At 53.9% G+C, this 17,182-nt stretch overlaps 4 non-coding genes across 4 annotated transcripts; all 4 read left to right on the top strand.

Annotated features, from left to right (window-relative positions):
* The first annotated feature begins 2,312 nt into the window (after positions 1–2,312).
* On the top strand, positions 2,313–2,385 carry TRNAK-UUU (transfer RNA lysine (anticodon UUU)). Its single transcript has one exon. It is a non-coding gene; the product is annotated as a tRNA-Lys (tRNA).
* A 513-nt stretch (positions 2,386–2,898) lies between these two features.
* On the top strand, positions 2,899–2,971 carry TRNAF-GAA (transfer RNA phenylalanine (anticodon GAA)). The gene has a single exon. It is a non-coding gene; the product is annotated as a tRNA-Phe (tRNA).
* Positions 2,972–4,635: 1,664 nt separating this feature from the next.
* On the top strand, positions 4,636–4,707 carry TRNAQ-UUG (transfer RNA glutamine (anticodon UUG)). The gene has a single exon. It is a non-coding gene; the product is annotated as a tRNA-Gln (tRNA).
* Positions 4,708–11,323: 6,616 nt separating this feature from the next.
* On the top strand, positions 11,324–11,395 carry TRNAQ-CUG (transfer RNA glutamine (anticodon CUG)). The gene has a single exon. It is a non-coding gene; the product is annotated as a tRNA-Gln (tRNA).
* Positions 11,396–17,182: the final 5,787 nt, after the last annotated feature.

The following is a 17,182-nucleotide window of genomic DNA, read 5'->3' as shown; positions in this document are numbered from 1 at the left end:
GTGGCTTGACTGGCTGGTTGGGATTCTCACTGCTTCACCTGATGCCCACAAGTTTGGCCTTTGTTGCTGTGCTTTTCCTCTTGCCCACCTGGCCCTTGAAGGAAGGAGTGCCAGGGCCAGGCTTCATAGTCAGGAGGGGAAGAGTCCCAGGCTGGAGCCCAACACACCTTTCCTCCTCTGGGCACCTAGAGCAGAGGCGGCTGGTGCTGACAGCTCCAAGGGAAGGCTTAAAGGCCACAGAGCAACGGAGGGTGGAGGAAGAAGAGGGGAGGACAATGCTTATGCGTAGCCAGCAGACAGCCACAAAGACACCCAGCCAGGCTGCTCCCTGCTCCCTGGCATGCCAAGCCCCCACTGAAGACCACCAGCCACCCAGCATGTGGGGCAGCTGCTGTCGCTCTGTGGCCAGCATCAGAAGACGGTAGGTAAGCAGGGCCAGACCCCCCGGTGGCGCCAATGTCCGTTCCCACTCAAGGTGCTCAGTTTGGCAGTGGGGCAGGAGATTTTTCCCCAAGAGGCTTTTCCCCAGCTGGCGAGAAGCAGAGAAACACCCAGGCTCCCAAGGCGCTATTTAGCAAGCCCCCTCAAGCACAGGGACAGGCGCACATTTGGAAGAGGGAAACTGCTCCACATGCTAGCCCGGGCAGCCGCCCATTTTCTTTGACAAGTCAGGAATGGCAAAGGCTAGACTGGAAGCACGTGGGGCTCATGCCCCAGCCTTTGTGATGCCCAACCCCCAACTCCTTCCCGGGCTGTAGCTGAAGCCAGAGCATTGGCCTGAGTGGCCAAAAGAGGTTCCAGCCCTAAATAAAGCAGGACTTTCAACCAAAGTAAGCACAACCACGAGGGGACTCAAATCCTGAATCATCTGATCCACAGGGAAATGCTTTATCCTTTAGGCCACATGATGAGGGGGTCTAAGCCCTTCTTTGGAAAAGGCGGACACTGTGTTTCTCGGGTCATCTACTGAGGGGGCCGAGACTCTCTGGGCACAGGAAGTCGAGTTCCCAGTGAGATGTGAGACTTAATTCTCTGAAGCCAGGTGCAGGACTTTGGCAGGGAGGTTTAGGCATGGGGGATTGGGGTGCAGCGGACGGACTGGCTGTCTAGGTGCGGAGATTTAGTGGTCCTGAGGAGGAGGAGGAGGAATCCTGCTGATAGGCCAGTGGCCTTGCAGAAAAAGAGGAGGGGTTGCTGAGAGTTTTTTTGCCTCCCTTTTGCCTGCCTGCTCGCTCTTGTGGGGAAAGGGGTAAACCCTGTTAGTAATTCTCTCTAGCTCAGTTGGTAAAGCATCAGGCTCTTAATCTGAGGGTGTAGGATTCAAGCCCCTGTCTGAAAGCTCAGCATTTAAGCGGCCTTGTGTGCAAGGAGGCATTTGTTTTCTGGTGTTGTCCAGAGCCACACATGGATTCCCAGAAGCCGGGGCCGTTTCCGGGAAAGGTTCCTTTCTCCTGCTGAGTCCTTAGAAAGCAGGATAGAAGCCCACATCCATAGCAGCAGGCCCAGAAAGCGCAGTCTCTGGATGGTGGGAAGCGCTGTGGGGGCAGGCACTGGGAGGGAGAGAGCAGCATAGAGAGGGGAGCAGAGCGAGAGAGAAGCTGTGGGTACAGAGTACAAACCTGCCAGCTGAGGGTCACAGGTGTCTAGAGAATGTGACACCATCGGGTCCCGTGGCGTAAAGGTCAGCTGTCAGATCGCTGAATACTGCAAGCTGAGCTCAGATCTCAATGGGACTTTGGGACCTGTTGCTTCATACCTAAGCACAGGTGCAGTTTCAAGGCTTTGTCTTGCTCTTTCAAATGACGCGGGAGCCGGACTTTTGCCTGCTAGCTGTTGTGACTTGCGCGCCAGAGGGGACGTCGGCTCCAGCAGGCTGGCCTTGCCTGGAGCCCTACAGGGAGGGATGGGAGCTGGGTTTACTCTGAGTCCTGCAGCTGGGCTGCAGTCAGGCCTAGGAGACAGCCCTCTGGGTTGACCTATTGGCCCAAAGTCATGTTGGCCATGTTGGTCTTTACCCAGGAATGCTGAAGGGTGGGCCTGAGGGAGGGAGACTCAATCCTCCCCTCTATTAGTCAGGGCTGGAGAGGAGGCTGTAAGAGCAGCCAGGTTGTGGAGCTGGGCCCTCTAGAGTTTGGGGAGGGTGGAGTTGACTGGGGCATGGTGCTGGCAAAATGATGCAGGGCGTTAGAGGGAGGCGCAGGCCAGGGGCTGGGAAGAGAGAGAGAGAGACTAGCAGGTTTCCTCTTTTGTTTCCTACGCTCTTTTTCTTCACTAGTTTCTCCTCTGCACAAACTTGCTCATTTTTGCTGTGAGCTTGGCTAGCTTAGTTGGCTGAGCATCAGACTTTTAATCTGAAGGTCCAGGGTTCAAGTCCCTGGTTAGGTGATAAACTATTCCCAAAGATGTTCAAAATCTCTCTCTTTGCAGTCTGCCTGGATTTTACTTTTCTCTTCAGGATTTTGCTTTTCCTAAAATGGACCTTTTGTGTGTGGGATTGAAGGGGCAACTTCCTGACACCCCCTCTGTCCTCGCAGGCGGGAGGAATAAAGGCCTCTGGGCACAGAGCAGGTTCCTCCCAGATGGCTGAATTCTCCCGTGGTGGAGGTGGAAGCTCTGTCTCCTTGCCTTGGCTTTCCTTTGAGGGAGCGGTGAGGAGGACGGGGCTCAGGCCCCCCAGTTGGAGAGGGGTGCAGGTGTCGGGGCTGCTGGCCGGGACCTGGAGGAGCGTGAGAGGTCTGCGAGAGGCCACCTCTCCCCAGGAAGCAAGTAAAGCTGAACAAGGCAGGCAAAAGTGAGTCTTGTCTTCATGGGCCGCTCCCAATGACGTCCTTTTTGTGTGCCATGGCTGCCAAAACATCCCGGATGGAGAAGCAGCAGGCCAAAAAATGATAAACAGCTGCCAAAGTAGCTCAGTTGGGAGAGTGTTAGACTGAAGATCTGAAGGTCCCTGGTTCCATCCTGGGCTTTGGCAGGCCCTTTCCTCCCTCTTTGTGCAGGGTTGGCTTGTTTTCTGGGAGCAGTAGCAGTACCTTTAGCTGACATGAGTCCGTGCTCCCAAGCCAGATAACAGAGCGTGGGCTTCTGCCCCTAGTTGGCCCACCTGACCTTTAACAATGAGAGACGGGAGCTGTCTTTCCAATATGACTTATTGGTCGACCCGATCTGGCGGGAAGAGAGTGAGGCAGGGTGGCCCTCGGAGATGGTGCCAGAGGGGGCAGGGATTGGGGATGAAAGCTCCTCTGCGCAGCTGAGCGAGGGCAGTACTGGGGAAGGGGCATCTTTGAAAGTGGCCACGTGGAACATGGCAGGGATTCGGGTGCCCAGGAGGAGGCACTTGATGTTCAGTGCCTTGGAGTAGCTGGACTTGGACATGGTGGGGTTCAGGAAATGCCCATTAATTACTTTAGGGTAGCTGGATGGGCAGAGAGTGATTGGAGGAAGGGCCCGTCTTTCTGGTCCTCCAGGCCAGGGAAGAACGATGGGGTTGGACTCTTGTTCTTCACGTTCGTGGTGCGAGTACAGAGGTGGTGGAGCTCTGACTAGGGACCTAATTACTGGTGGACTTTGTGCTCCATGGTACTGGTTACCACTATATTAGTGTTTATGGTCCCCAGTTAAGGCATGAAAGGAAAGATCAATGGAAGGAACTGGCTCCCTTCCTCTGGACCGCCCGGTGTTTGGTATTGGGGGGGGGATTTTAATTGTGTCAGCCGGCCTGAGGACCACTGGTCCCGTTTTCCCGACCGTCAGAGGAAACGTTTTTACAATGAGCACTACCTGGCGCAGGTCTGTAGCGAGATCGGCTTAGAGGACGTGTTTCTCCGTAGTGGAACCAGTGGAGGGCGGGTGGTAGCCTCCTATTCCTCTGACCCGAGCTCACACCAGCCACAGATGGGGTACACCTTTCTGCGGGGAAAGGCCAGGAGTCGCATCGACCGGATTTACGTGAAGTAGAGCACGTCGACAGCCCAGTGCAGGGTGGTGCCAATGGACTGTTCGGATCACGCAGCTCTTACCGTCTGCTCAATGTGGGCAATTCCCTGACCAACGGCAGAGGATATTGGAAGCTGAACATCCAGAGCTTGCAAGATAAAGGGGCAGGGTGGCGAGGCCTGGCGTTGTTGGCAGAACGGGAAAGTATCAGAGGGTTCTATGGCAACCAGGGGGATTGGTGGGAGTCGGTGAGGGAGGAGTTGGCGGCTTTGTCACACGGTGGTCTGGCAAACATGACAACATTAAAGAAACCAATGGTACCAAGTCCTGCAGCATCGCCTGTGGGATTTCCACAAGACCATCCAGGCAGGGGAGCCAGTCAGAGTGTGACTGTACGACTGGATCAAGTGACAGCTGGCCGAGTTCCAGGAGATGAGTCTGCAGCTGGCCGATTTGAGCGGGACCACCGAGTGAAGGGTGAGGCGGCCTCCCCTGACATTTTTGCGGCCTGCTGGGAACGGAGACAAAACAGGGGGATGCTGAGACTCAGGGCAGGACCCGCGGATCTGGTAGTGCAGGACCACAGTTGATGGAGCAGGAGATAGAGTCCTGCGAGAGGAAGCCGCTAGTGGGAAGCAATAAGTGCAGAGTGCAAGCCAGCCAGCCGAGAGTCACAGGGGTCTAGAAACTGACATAGTAGCAGGTCCCATAGTGTAATGGTCAGCACTCAGGACTTTGAATCCTGGAATCTGAGTTCAAATCTCAGTGGGACCTTCTAGAGATATGTTGATTTACTACAAAACCTTGGTGCTCAATGTGCTTGGCTACCCTGTTTCTGGGTAAAGTAGAGTGAGTTTTTTCTCTCCTGCTGGGTGACTGATGCTCACTGGAGATAGGTCTTTGGTCCAGCTAGTTCAACGGGATGGCCACTATAGGTTGGGGTCCTAAAACTTAACAGTCTGGCTAGAGATTCCTGTGGATTGACCATATGGTTGTTTTTCTCGCTGCTTCACCTGATGCCCACAACTTTGGTCCCTGTACCTGCAGCTGCCACCCTCTTCCTCTTGCCCACATGGCATTTAAAGGAAGCAGTGCCAGGGCCAGGCTTAATAGTCAGGAATAGGCAGGAGGGAGGAAGAGTCCCAGGCTGGAGCAGAGATGGGTGGGGGAGAGAGAGAGGGAGCAGCTGCAGAGAAGCAATGAGTACAGAGTGCAAGTGTAAAGGGGGGGTTCTGGTCCTGCTATTGTGGGGATCTCCCCTGGCTTGTACATGACCCCGGTGGAATTGGCTAGTGAAAGGATCTGAGTCCCCACTCCCTTACCCACAGGCCTGCCTGACCTCGAGGACTCTCTTTCTACTCTCGTGTGTGGCAGAGACCTTGTAACCCCGACAAGGCTGGGCCCAGGAATCCTGGGGGGCTTGACCCCCAATCTTGTTGTGATAACTTGAACAGGGGCTATGGTGCCCGCACTCTGGGGTTCTCTCTCCACTCTGGACGCTTCCCTGACCCACTCATCATTGCATGTGCTTCAAGCAAATACCAGTTATTACCCAGCAATCAATGTAAAACAGAAGGAAAGATGGGAAGGTTAAAGGAAAACCCGTCACCCCGTTCTGCGGCGCAGGGAGATCACAACCAGCATCTCTGGAATGTCAGGGCAGGTCACAGTCTCTCCCTCACATGTCCCAGGCCCTGGCTGTGCTGCAGGGACGCCGCGGGCCGGACACTTGCTCTGGCAGTGGCCACGTGCTCTCAGGCTCTAGGTGGCAGGACCCTTCTTCCCAGCATCAGCCCCCATGTAGGGGATACGATCCCTCCCCCCGAAAGTCTGGCCTGCAAGGCCTCTTGACTGGCAGCATCTCCTTGTGCTGGGCCTTCTGCCCAGGGTCCCCCTCGCTCTCCCAAGCCGCTCACTGCTCCCACCTCCAGCCCCAGTGCTGCTGCGGCTCTGCCTCCATCTTCCTGGGCTCCTCTGGCCTCTCTGGCTCCGCTTGCTGCAGCTCTTCTCCCAGCACAGATCTGCTCCCTGGGCGGCTTCTACGGCTCATGCTGCTGCGGCTCGGCTCCCAGCCCGGATCTGCTCTGGGTCTGTCTGGCTGGCGCAGCTCTGCTCCCCGGCTCTTCTCGGGCTCCTGCTCTCTCCTTAGCTCGGCCCCACTCTGGCCCAGGCAGTTCCAGCTCACATGGAGGATGGGACCCCCTGGCCTGGTGACTCCCTCATTAGACTGCCTGGCCTGTCAGTCCGGCTAACTTGGAGCTTTGGTCTCTCTCCATTGCCCCTGGGGACTGTCAGTCTCAGGGTCCTGATTTCCCATTGACCCTCCCCCCTCTATTGGGACTGGGAACTAGCCAACCAAAAACCCCACTAAGATTTAGTAAGGGGCCAACAGTCCCTTACACAAGCCAGCCCCCTGAGGGTCACCGATGTCTAGAAAAAGCACCACAAGCTGGTCGCATGGTGTAATGGTCAGCACTCAGGACTCTGAATTCTGCAATCTGAGTTCAAATCTCAGTGGGCCCTTGTGCTAAATCTCTGGAGCTCAAAGTGCTTCATTTTCCTGTCTCCAGCTGTGCAAGAGCGAGTCCTTTCCCATCCTGTTGGGTGACTCACACCCACTGGAGCCAGGCCTTTGATCGGGATGGCTGCAATGGGTTGGGGCTCTAGAACTGGCTACTGATGCCTGCAGTTCTGTGGTTTGACCTGATGGTTGGGATTCTCGCTGCTTCATGTGATGCCCACAAGTTTGGCCTTTCCACTTGCTGCCACACTTTTCCTCTTGCCCACATGGTGCTTGAATAAAGGAGTGCCAGGACCAGGCTTAATAGTCAGTGATAGGCAGGAGGGAGGAAGAGTCCCAGGCTGGAGCCCAGCACACCTTTCCTTCTCTGAGCACCTAGAGCAGAGGCGGCTGGTGCTGACAGCTCCAAGGGAAGGCTTAAAGGCCACAGAGCACTGAGCGCAGGGCAAGAGGAGGGGAGGACCATGCCTATGCATGGCCAGCAGACAGCCACAAAGACGCCGGCCAGCGTGCTCCCTGCTCCCTGGCATGCCAAACACCCACTGAAGGCCACCAGCCATCCAGCATGTGGGGCAGCTACTGTCGCTCTGTGGCCAGCATCAGAAGACGGTAGGAAAGCAGGGCCAGACCCCCCGGTGGCGCCAATGTCTGTTCCCACTCAAGGTGCTCAGTTTGGCAGTGGGGCAGGAGATTTTTCCCCAAGAGGCTTTTCCCCAGCTGGCGAGAAGCAGAGAAACACCCAGGCTCCCAAGGCGCTATTTAGCAAGTCCCCTCAAGCACAGGGACAGGTGCACAATTGGAAGAGGGAAACTGCTCCACACACTAGCCCGGGCAGCCGCCCATTTTCTTTGACAAGTCAGGAATGGCAAAGGCTAGACTGGAAGCACGTGGGGCTCATGCCCCAGCCTTTGTGTTTAGTTTTGCACTTGGGAAACTACCAGGCTGAAGCAATTTAATGGATGGTGACACTAGGATTCAAGGGTTATTTAGTGTTGTAAAAAAATGTTAAAAACACTTAGCTTCAACTTGAGCTGCCTGTTATTAACGGCTGGTTTCCCAGGTCACAAACGCCCTGGGTTCCCTCATGCCTCGGTGGGAACTAAAGGGAATCGTCCCGTGCTGCCCTTAGCTCCAGGCTGATGTTTCCGGGGAGGGGGGTGGAATTGATTGGTTTGCTGGTGAGAAGGGAGCCAGGCCAGTTCTGGGGGAATGAGAACTCCCAGCATCTTCCCAGCCAACCCAGGCTGCTGCCCTGCCCCAGCCTCTGTCCCCCTGGGGGCCCTGCAGGTTTGACTCTAGAGCGTGGAGGGGGCAGCAGCGGAGGCAGAGGACAGACTGGGCTGGGCAGATACTAGGAGCAGACACCAGAGGCCTATACTGGCTCCCTCCTCAGCACCGAACAATCAGTCCCCTCCCCCACTCCTGTGACAGCAGCCTGGGGCTAAGGGCAGCGCCCACTGGGGGTTTCTCTTTTGCTCCCGCTGGGGTGAGCAGGGACCTGGAGGTGTTTCTAGCAGAGCCGTTGGAACTGAACTGGGGAACCAGCTTTTAATAACAGGCAGCTCAAGTTCAGACGAATTTTGTTACAATTTTCTTTATAATATGAAAGAATTCACAAGTAACCGGGCAGCAGTTATTGCAATTCTTTTCTCCTGGTCTTCCCTGCCGTAGAAAGAAACAGCGTTTTGGCTTTTCATGATACAGGAGTCAGGGTCCTTCACTGTCCAGAATCAATGTGCACAGAAGCAGCCTGTTGTGTTTCATTTCTTAGTGCCATCGTTCCGGCTCTGGTGCCATTGTGTGGCCATTTCCTTCCCTCCTTCCTGTCCAAAGCGCAGAGCCCAATTCCTCCAGGGAGAGGAGGACATCTTCCTTCTTTCCTTCCTGACCAGCTCCCTTCCTTGGAGAGCCCTTTGCTGGGGTCTGGAGGGGGAACAGCCATTTTGAGGATTAATTTAACACCATATTTGGTGTTGGTTCATTGATTTTACAGCCAGACTAGATCACTATGCACATCCGCTCTGACCCGATTCATAACAGAGCCCAGAGAATTCCCCAGTGATTCCTACATCCCCCCCAACATCTTCTGGTTGAACAACGACGGGTCATTCAGAAAGTCATCATGTTTGGATGTAAAGGGGTGAAATGATGGGGAAATTGACCCTTCTTCCTAGTTTAAATTCTGTAACTTCTACATTGGACAATAATACTCAGCTCTTCACTGGCCATTAATGAAAACCAGGTCTGCCGTATGAGAGACAATAATTCTACCGAAGAACCACAAATGTTCAAACTATAAAAACGTGACCTCTGCATTATAGGCCACACTCACTGCTGGGGAGCTACACAGGGACAGGGCTGACACACAGAGGAGCTCTGCGTCTCTGGTCAAAATGGAATTATTTGGGCATTTATTCTATGGGGATGAAGGGGTTCTAGTTACCTGTGCCCTGTCCCTTTCAGGGATTGGAGCATTGCTGGAGAGGCTGACGGGCATGGAGCTGGGGAGCCGTGTGTGCTCCAAGGAGAGTTGTTGTTGTGCTCTGGTGACACAGAGCGGGGGTGGGGATTTTATAAGCTGTGGGGTTTGTATAGAGATAAAGTTTACTAACCCCCCGATTAAAAACTGTTCCTGCTCTGGGCTATACCTGACACCCTTTGTTGAAAGAAATAGCTCAGTGGTTGACTGTTTCCCTGCAGGGTGATGGGTTCCTAGTTCCAATCCAAGTGATTCCCTTTAAAAACTTTTTCGAATGAAAATCGATTTCCAGACCCATCTCCAGTGTGTTCAGGAGTTCGCTGAATGGGGGGGGGCTTGAAATGAATTTAAACACTCAGCATTTTCCTGTGCAAATGTATAAAAACCGAGCAGAGCTGTCCAGCAGCTGAAATCAGTTCCAGTCCTCGGCGTCTTAAGAGGGACACTCTGTATTTGAGGCGTGTGGGACACCTCTGTGATGATGATCGGTGAAAAAATGCTGGATTCAATGAAAGATGAGACCATAGGAGGGAAAGGTGAATGGCAGCGCCACACAGGGTCATAACACTCAGACACGGGGCTTCACTGTCACTACCCCTGTGTTTTCCATCATTTCTATCCTAAGCAACACACCCTTCCCTCCCCCACACACTGTCATACAGAACTTTTTCCCCTTGAGCCAGGGCCGGCTCCAGGCACCAGCCCAGCAAGCAGATGCTTGGGGCGTCCAACGGAGAGGGGCGGCATGTCCGGCTCTTCGGTGGCAATTCGGTGGCAAGTCCTTCACTCCCTCTCTGAGGGAAGGACCTGCCGCTGAATTCCTGCCAAAGAATGAAGCGGCGCGGTGGAGCTGCTGCCGAAGTGCCGCAGATCGCAATAGCGGCTTTTTCTTTTCTTTTCTGCTTGGGGCGGCAAAAACCCTGGAGCCGGCCCTGCCTTGAGCCCAATCCAATCCAACCCTACCCCTACCCCACACACACTGCACTGGACACAGCCTCTCGGTGACTCACCCAGATGGGGGCTTGTCTCTGCATCTCCCCAGCAGGGGAGCAGAGAGCCGAAAGGGCCACAGGAGACCAATGGAGCTTGGCAGGAATAGAAAAGATTTCCCTTCTCTAGAGTCTCATTAATCTCACCCATGAGACGTTCCAGCACCGGATGGGTTCAAAGCACCAACCTTCCCCTTAGCAGCTGAAGGAGGGACCCAGCTCTATCACATGGAAAGAGGCTCCCCACCTCTGCTGCTGCCATCCTGCAGCCTTTAATATGGATTTGTTTTAGCTAATGCAACCCCCTCACCCCCTAATCCAGCCATAAAACAAGGAGACACGCCATTAAATGTGGGCCCCAGTGGTGCAATGGGTTAGTGCATGATACATTTAGAGCAGTGTTGTGTGGAGTAATACTGAGGTTGTAAGTTCAAACCTCACCTTGAGCACTAGTTTTCTTTAAGCAAATGGTTTCTGCCAATCATTTTGTCCTGCAGAAAATACAATTCCAGCTCAGAAGACACCGAGGTCCCCTTCCTTTACAGAGAGATGGGCAGATTCCTCAGATCGACCAGGCTCTGCTCTCCACGAGCCGCCAGTGTCAGGAGGTGTCAAGCCGAGCCCAGAGCACGGCCCATCCTGTCATTCTTCACCCCCTGACTCCCCCTCAATCTTTGCTCTCCAAACCACCTTTGTGCCACCCTCTTCGCTGTGAGACTCAAACCCTGCCTGGCTTTCTGTATGTTGGTGTGTTTTTTGTCTGTCGTGTTGATGTGCATGTGGGTCCTGTGTGATTTTGGTGGATGCCTTGCATAGTTTTGTGTGTGTGTGTGTATGATTTTTGCATGAATATCGTTTTTTGCTTAAAAACAACAAGGAGTCCGGTGGCACTCCTTAGTATTCTTTTGGTATGTGGTTTTTGTGCTTTTGCTGTATTTTTTGGTGTGGATTTGTTCTTTCTATGTTTTGTGTGGCTTTCCCTTATGTGTATATGGCTCTGTGTGGGTTTGTTTGTGTGTGTGTGTGTGTGGGGGGGGTTTGTTTATGTCTGTATGGGCCTGAGCAGTGTGTGATTTTCTCTTTCTCTCTGTGTTTGTCTCTCTGTTTGTATCTTCATGTGTAAATTCACTGGAACTTTTCAAAATCTCCACAGCTTTGCCAATTTTCACCAGTAATTTTTCTCCATCAGCAAATTCTCACTTGTTCCCTACCAGTTGGTGACCATTGCCCCTGGGGACTGTCAGTCTCAGGGTCCTGATTTCCCATTGGCTCTTCCCCCTCCTATTGGTACTGGGAACTAGCCAACCAAAAACCCCACTAAGTTTTAGTAAAGGGCCAACAGTCCCTTACACGAGCCAGCCCCATGATGGTCACTGATGTCCCGAAAAAACAACACAAGTTGGTCCCATGGTGTAATGGTCAGCACTCAGGACTCTGAATCCTGCAATCTGAGTTCAAATCTCAGTGGGACCTTGTGGTAAAGACCTGGTGCTCAAAGTGCTTTCCTGTCTATAGCTATATAAGAGTGAGTTGTTTCCCTTGTGCTGGGTGATGCCTGCCCACTGGAGCCAGGTCTTTGGTTGGGATGGCCGCAATGGGTTGGGGGCTGCAAGTGGTTGGGATTCTTGCTGCTTCACCTGATGCCCACAAGTTTGGCCCTTGTGCTTCATGCCACACTTTTCCTCTTCCCCACATGGCGCTTGAAGAAAGGAGTGCCAGTGATAGGCAAGAGGAAGGAAGAGTCCCAGGCTGGAGCACAGCACACCTTTCCTCCTCTGGGCACCTAGAGCAGAGGCGGCTGGTGCTGACAGCTCCAAGGGAAGGTTTATAAGCCACAGAGCTACTGAGGGCGAGGCAAGACAAGGGGAGGACCATGCCTATGTGTAGCCAGCAGACAGGCAACAAGACACCCAGCCAGGCTGCTCCCTGCCATGCCAAACTCCCACTGAAAGCCACCTGCAGGCCAGCATGTGGGGCGGCTGCTAATGCTCTGTGGCCAACATCAGAAGACAGTAGGAAAGCAGGGCCAGCCCCCCTAGTGGGGCCTCTGACTGTTCCCACTCAAGGTGCTCACTTTGGCAGTGGGGCAGGAGATTTTACCCCAAGAGGCTTTTCCCCAGCTGGCGAGAAGCAGAGAAACACCCAGGCTCCCAAGGCGCTATTTAGGAAGCCCCCTCAAGCACAGGGACAGACACACATTTGGAAGAGGGAAACTGCTCCACACGCTAGCCCGGGCAGCCGCCCATTTTCTTTGGCAAGTCAGGAATGACAAAGGCTAGACTGGAAGCACGTGGGGCTCATGCCCCAGCCTTTGTGATGCCCAACCCCCAACTCCTTCCTGGGGCTCTAGCTGAAGCCCGAGCATTGGCCTGAGCAGCCAAGAAGAGGTTCCAGCTCTGAAGGGAGCAGGAGTTTCAGCACAAAGGGAAAACTGCACAAGCACAACTGCAAAAGGACTCTTGCCCTCAATGGCCTGAGCTGAATTTGGACACCTTATCCATTAGGCCACATGGTCAAAAGCCACTTGAGAAAAGCGTCTCCAAGCACTTCTTTGGAAAAGGCGGACACTGTGTTCCTCGGGTCATCTACTGAGGGGGCCGAGACTCTCTGGGCACAAGAAGTAGAGTTCCCAGTGAGATGTGAGATTTAATTCTCTGGAGCCAGGTGCAGGACTTTGGCAGGGAGGCTCAGGCATGGGGGATTGGGGTGCAGCGGGGGGGCCGGCTGTCTAGGTGCAGAGATTTAGTGACACTGAGGCGCAGGAGGGAGGAAGAGGAGGAGGAATTGGCAGTGGCCATGGAGAAAAAGAGGAGGGGGGAGGCTCTTAGCAAGCTGGGCTAGCTCAGTCCGAAGAGCATCAGGCTCTTTATGGAAGGGGCCAGGGTTTGAGCTGCTGTCCAGGGACTCTGCTTTTAAGTTGCCTTGTGTGCCAGGAGCCAAATGATTCCTGGTGGTGCCCAGAGCCATGTGTGGGACAGGGAGGCTGAGACTTGTGGCGCCTGCTCTGTCGCTGGGATCCTGGTAGCTCAGACTCAGGGAAGGCGTCTGCACTAGGAGGCGCTGACCTTGAGAGTTCCCAGGGGTTGCTTGACCCCTGCTCCACCTCAGGCCCTGACCCCAAACCCCCACCCCATCCAGTCTCTTCCCAGCTGGCCCTATTTCTTCCTCTCCCCACTCCTCCCGCACACCTGATCACTGGCAGGCTGGAGGTGCTGAGGGAGAAGAGGAGGAGCTTGTCAGCCAGGCCCGCTAGCAGGTGGGACGTGCAGGGGCGGAGGTGGCTGCCAGTGGGCGCTGGGCACCTATTTTTTTCCCTGTTGATGCTGCAGCCCCATAACACCCATAGAGTCGGCGCCTCTGGCTGTACTGACTCGGCTCCTTTCACACTCTAGAGAGAGGAGCAGCAGCCAGGGCTATGGCTGATCTATGGGGCATGGGGCGCTAGGTGAGTGGCAGAGGCTTCAGGTGCTGAGAGTTTGCCTGACACCTCAGAGACACAGTGTGAGGTGGTGTCCCAGGGATCTCTATGAAAGGAGCAGAACAAGATTTACTTGGGGGTGGGGAGAGAATTGAGAGTGTCTCAGGGGTTGTAGAGAGGTATTGCCCGCGTTAGAGACTGGGTAAAACACAGGCCTCACTGTGAGCAGGATTTGAACCTGCGCAGGGAAACCCTATTGGAGTTGAACTTTAACACCTTAACCACTCGGCCATCACAGCTGAGAGCGTAACACTACACTAATGCCACAGAAACTGGTAAATAATCACAATGCCCAGGCGTGATGTCATCTGAAATCCAGAATTCACACAGCAAACCTGGCTCCCAAAGCACAGGGGGGGATTTGGGTTTGTTCTCTTTGCTTAGCCATGTGCAGTCGCACAGAGAGCGCTTTGAAAAGTCTCCCCTCCCACAGAGCGGGAATGGGAAATGATTCTGAACTGGAAGCTTGATGTGAATGAGGATGTCTGGACCACAGGGCCGGTGCAAGGAAGTTTTGTGCCCTAGGCGAAACTTCCTCCTTGCGACCCCCCACCAGCCCTGCAGCAGCTCCCTGCCCCCCAACCCGCCCTGAGGCGCCCCCCCGTGGCAGCTTCCCCCCCCCAAGAGCCGTGCGGCAGCTCCCCACCCCAGCTCACCTCTGCTCCGCCTCCTCCCCGAGCACGCCGCCCCTGCTCTAATTCTCCTCCTCTCCCAGGCTTGCGTTGCCAAACAGCTGATTGGCTCCGCAAGCCTGGGAGGCGGGAGAAGTGGAGCAGCCGCTGCGCTGGGAGAGGTAGTCTAAGCTGCATGTGTCAGCACGCCGCCGGCAGCCCAGCCCAGGAACGCTGTAAAAAAAAATTGGGGGCACCGCCTTTTGGCACCCCCAAATCTTGGCGCCGTAGGCAACCGCCTAGTTTGCCTTAATGGTAGCACCAGCCCTGGGGCCAGGGACTGACCTTTGCTAGAATAACCAGTGACACATGGAGCCAGGCTAAGGAAAATGTTTCCTGGAGTCAATAATTGGAATAGCCACAGTATTGTGCGGAGAAATGTCTCCCAAGAGGAGTTAGCGCATTGGTGGTTTGGGAGCAGAAGTCAGAGATACAGCGGGGGAGGTCTAGCTTTGGTTTCTGGCCCACAGAGTGATGAGTTTTATTATCTCCAAATTTCAGTAGAAAAATTCAGACCCAAACTGTGTGGGGTGGGGGTTTTCTCTGGTTTTCATTTGTTTTGTTTTGTTTTTCTCATTTGAAATGTCCCTGATAATTTGTCTGGGGAAATTGTTTGGACAAGGCCAAGGAAGAGTTAGACCACTTACAAATCTCCATGGGAGCGCGGGGCAGAGGTGGAGATTTTCATGGCGGGGAGTTTAGGGCCTGGTCTACACTAGGAGTTTATATCGAATTTAGTGCCGTTACATCGAATTAACCCTGCACCCGTCCACACCACAAAGCTATTTAGTTCGACATAGAGCTCTCTTAAATTCGACTTCTGTACTCCTCGAAAACGAGAGGAGTAGCGCTAAATTCGAAATGGCAATATCGAATTAGGCTAGGTGTGGATGGAAATCGACGGTAATAGCTCCGGGAGCTATCCCACAGTGCACCACTCTGTTGACGCTCTGGACAGCAGTTCGAGCTCGGATGCTCTGACCAGCCACACAGGAAAAGCCCCGGGAAAATTTGAATTCCTTTTCCTGTCTGGGCAGTTTGAATCTCATTTTCTGTTTGGACAGCGTGGAGAGCTCAGCAGCACTGGCAACGATGCAGAGCTCTCCAGCAGAGATGGCCGTGCAATCTAATAGAAAGAGGGCCCCAGCATGGACTGATCGGGAAGTCTTGGATCTCATCGCTGTGTGGGGCGATGAGTCCGTGCTTTCAGAGCTGCGCTCCAAAAGAAGGAATGCAAAGATCTACGAGAAGATCTCTAAAGCCATGGCAGAGAGAGGATACAGCCGGGATGCAACGCAGTGCCGCGTGAAAATCAAGGAGCTGAGACAAGGCTACCAAAAAACCAAAGAGGCAAACCGACGCTCCGGATCCCAGCCCCACACATCACGTTTCTACGAGGCACTGCATTCCATCCTAGGTGCGGCCGCCACCACTACCCCACCAGTGACCGTGGACTCTGAGGATGGGATATTGTCCACGGCCGGTTCCTCGTCGGAAATGTTAGCGGACGGGGAAGATGAGGAAGGAGATGAGGAGGACGAGGCAGTCGACAGCGCTTGCACCGCTGATTTCCCCGACAGCCAGGATCTCTTCATCACCCTTACCGAGATCCCCTACCAACCGTCCACAGCCGTTACCCCGGACACCGAATCGGGAAGGATCAAGCAGTGAGTGCTTTAAACATCTAAACATTTAATTTTAACATAACTGGAATATTTATATTGTTAAGAATGGGCTTTTCATTCACTCATTTAAACATAGAAACTTTTATTTATAACAAAACAGGAATATTAACTATATCAGCAATTTGGTGTTCATGATTTCTTTGGCTTAGTCAACTATTTAGTCCTAACTATGTATAAAAAATCAAATAATGTCCGGATATTCATGATTAGGCCACCACAGGACGCTCCACTCTGTAGTCCCTTCTACTGCAGTTAAACGAAAAGACGGTCAATGTGCCCGGGAATTGACAGAGAGTCCTCCTGGGATAGCTCAGCATAGCTCTCCTGGAGGTACCGCTCAAGCATGCGCATCAGGTTCCGTGGCAGGGCGATCTTGTTCGGTCCACCGTGGTAACACACGTTCCCACGCCATGAGTCCATTAAGTAGTCCGGGATCATGGCACGGCACAGCATGGCGGCATACGGCCCTGGCCTCTGCATGCTCTCCCGAAGCATCCGTCCCCTCTCGCTCTCCGAGATCCTCATCAGAGTTATATCGCACATGACGCCCTGCTTTAAATTAGGGAGGGGAATGTTAGTATTGGGACTGCTTTACAGCCACGCGGTGGAGGCGGCAGAGGGGCAGCATACAGGGATCTTTCCCGGGGACAGCCGCGAGGTGGTGGGACAGGGGCAGAGCTCATGCTTCCCTGATTGCTGCCAGCAGAGAGTGGCCTTGCTTTCAGTGCGAAAGGAGCCCAGTGCTACTATTACATTTTTAAGCTGCCACAAGTCTACGGCTTACCATGTTTTCCTGCAACAAAAGTAGAGGTGTCCTGCCACGCTTCTATGATCGCAATTGCAAGACCCCAGGCACTGAAGGCGAGGGCCGAAAATTCGACCTTGTCCTGAGTGCGCATGTGAAAGGTGCAGTGCATGGTGTTGTTCACAGAGAAAGACTATGTTCTTTGTTAGAAACTTCATTTATCTGTCTCAGGAATTCACTCCCTTTTTCCCATTCCCACAGACACATCTGCGACTGTCTCCCAACCCAGCCTGGCATCACACTCCCAGAGGCTAGCGCAGATTAGGAGAAGGAAGAGGAAGACACGTGAGGACATGTTTTATGAACTTATGGACTGCTCACGAGAGCAGGCAGCCCAGACGACACAGTGGAGGGAGAACTTGTCACAAATGCACAGAGCAGTCATGGAACGGGAGGAGAGGTGGCGCCAGGAGGACCAGCAGGCTACTCAAACCCTGCTTGGACTAATGAGGGAGCAAACGGAGACGCTCCGGCGCCTAGTGGATGTTCTGCAAGACCGGAGGCAGGAGGACAGAGCCCTGCTGCTGTCTATCTCTAACCGCCCTCCCCCGCCACCAAGTCCCACACCCCCCTCACCAAAAGTCCAAAGAAGGAGGGGCGGCAAGGGCCGTTAAAACTTTC

Source organism: Emys orbicularis, chromosome 15 (genome assembly GCF_028017835.1).
Source record: "Emys orbicularis isolate rEmyOrb1 chromosome 15, rEmyOrb1.hap1, whole genome shotgun sequence".
Classification (NCBI taxonomy): Eukaryota; Metazoa; Chordata; order Testudines; family Emydidae; genus Emys; species Emys orbicularis.
The sequence above is the reverse complement of the archived record's forward strand: the minus strand, read 5'-3'. Positions and strand labels throughout refer to the sequence as shown.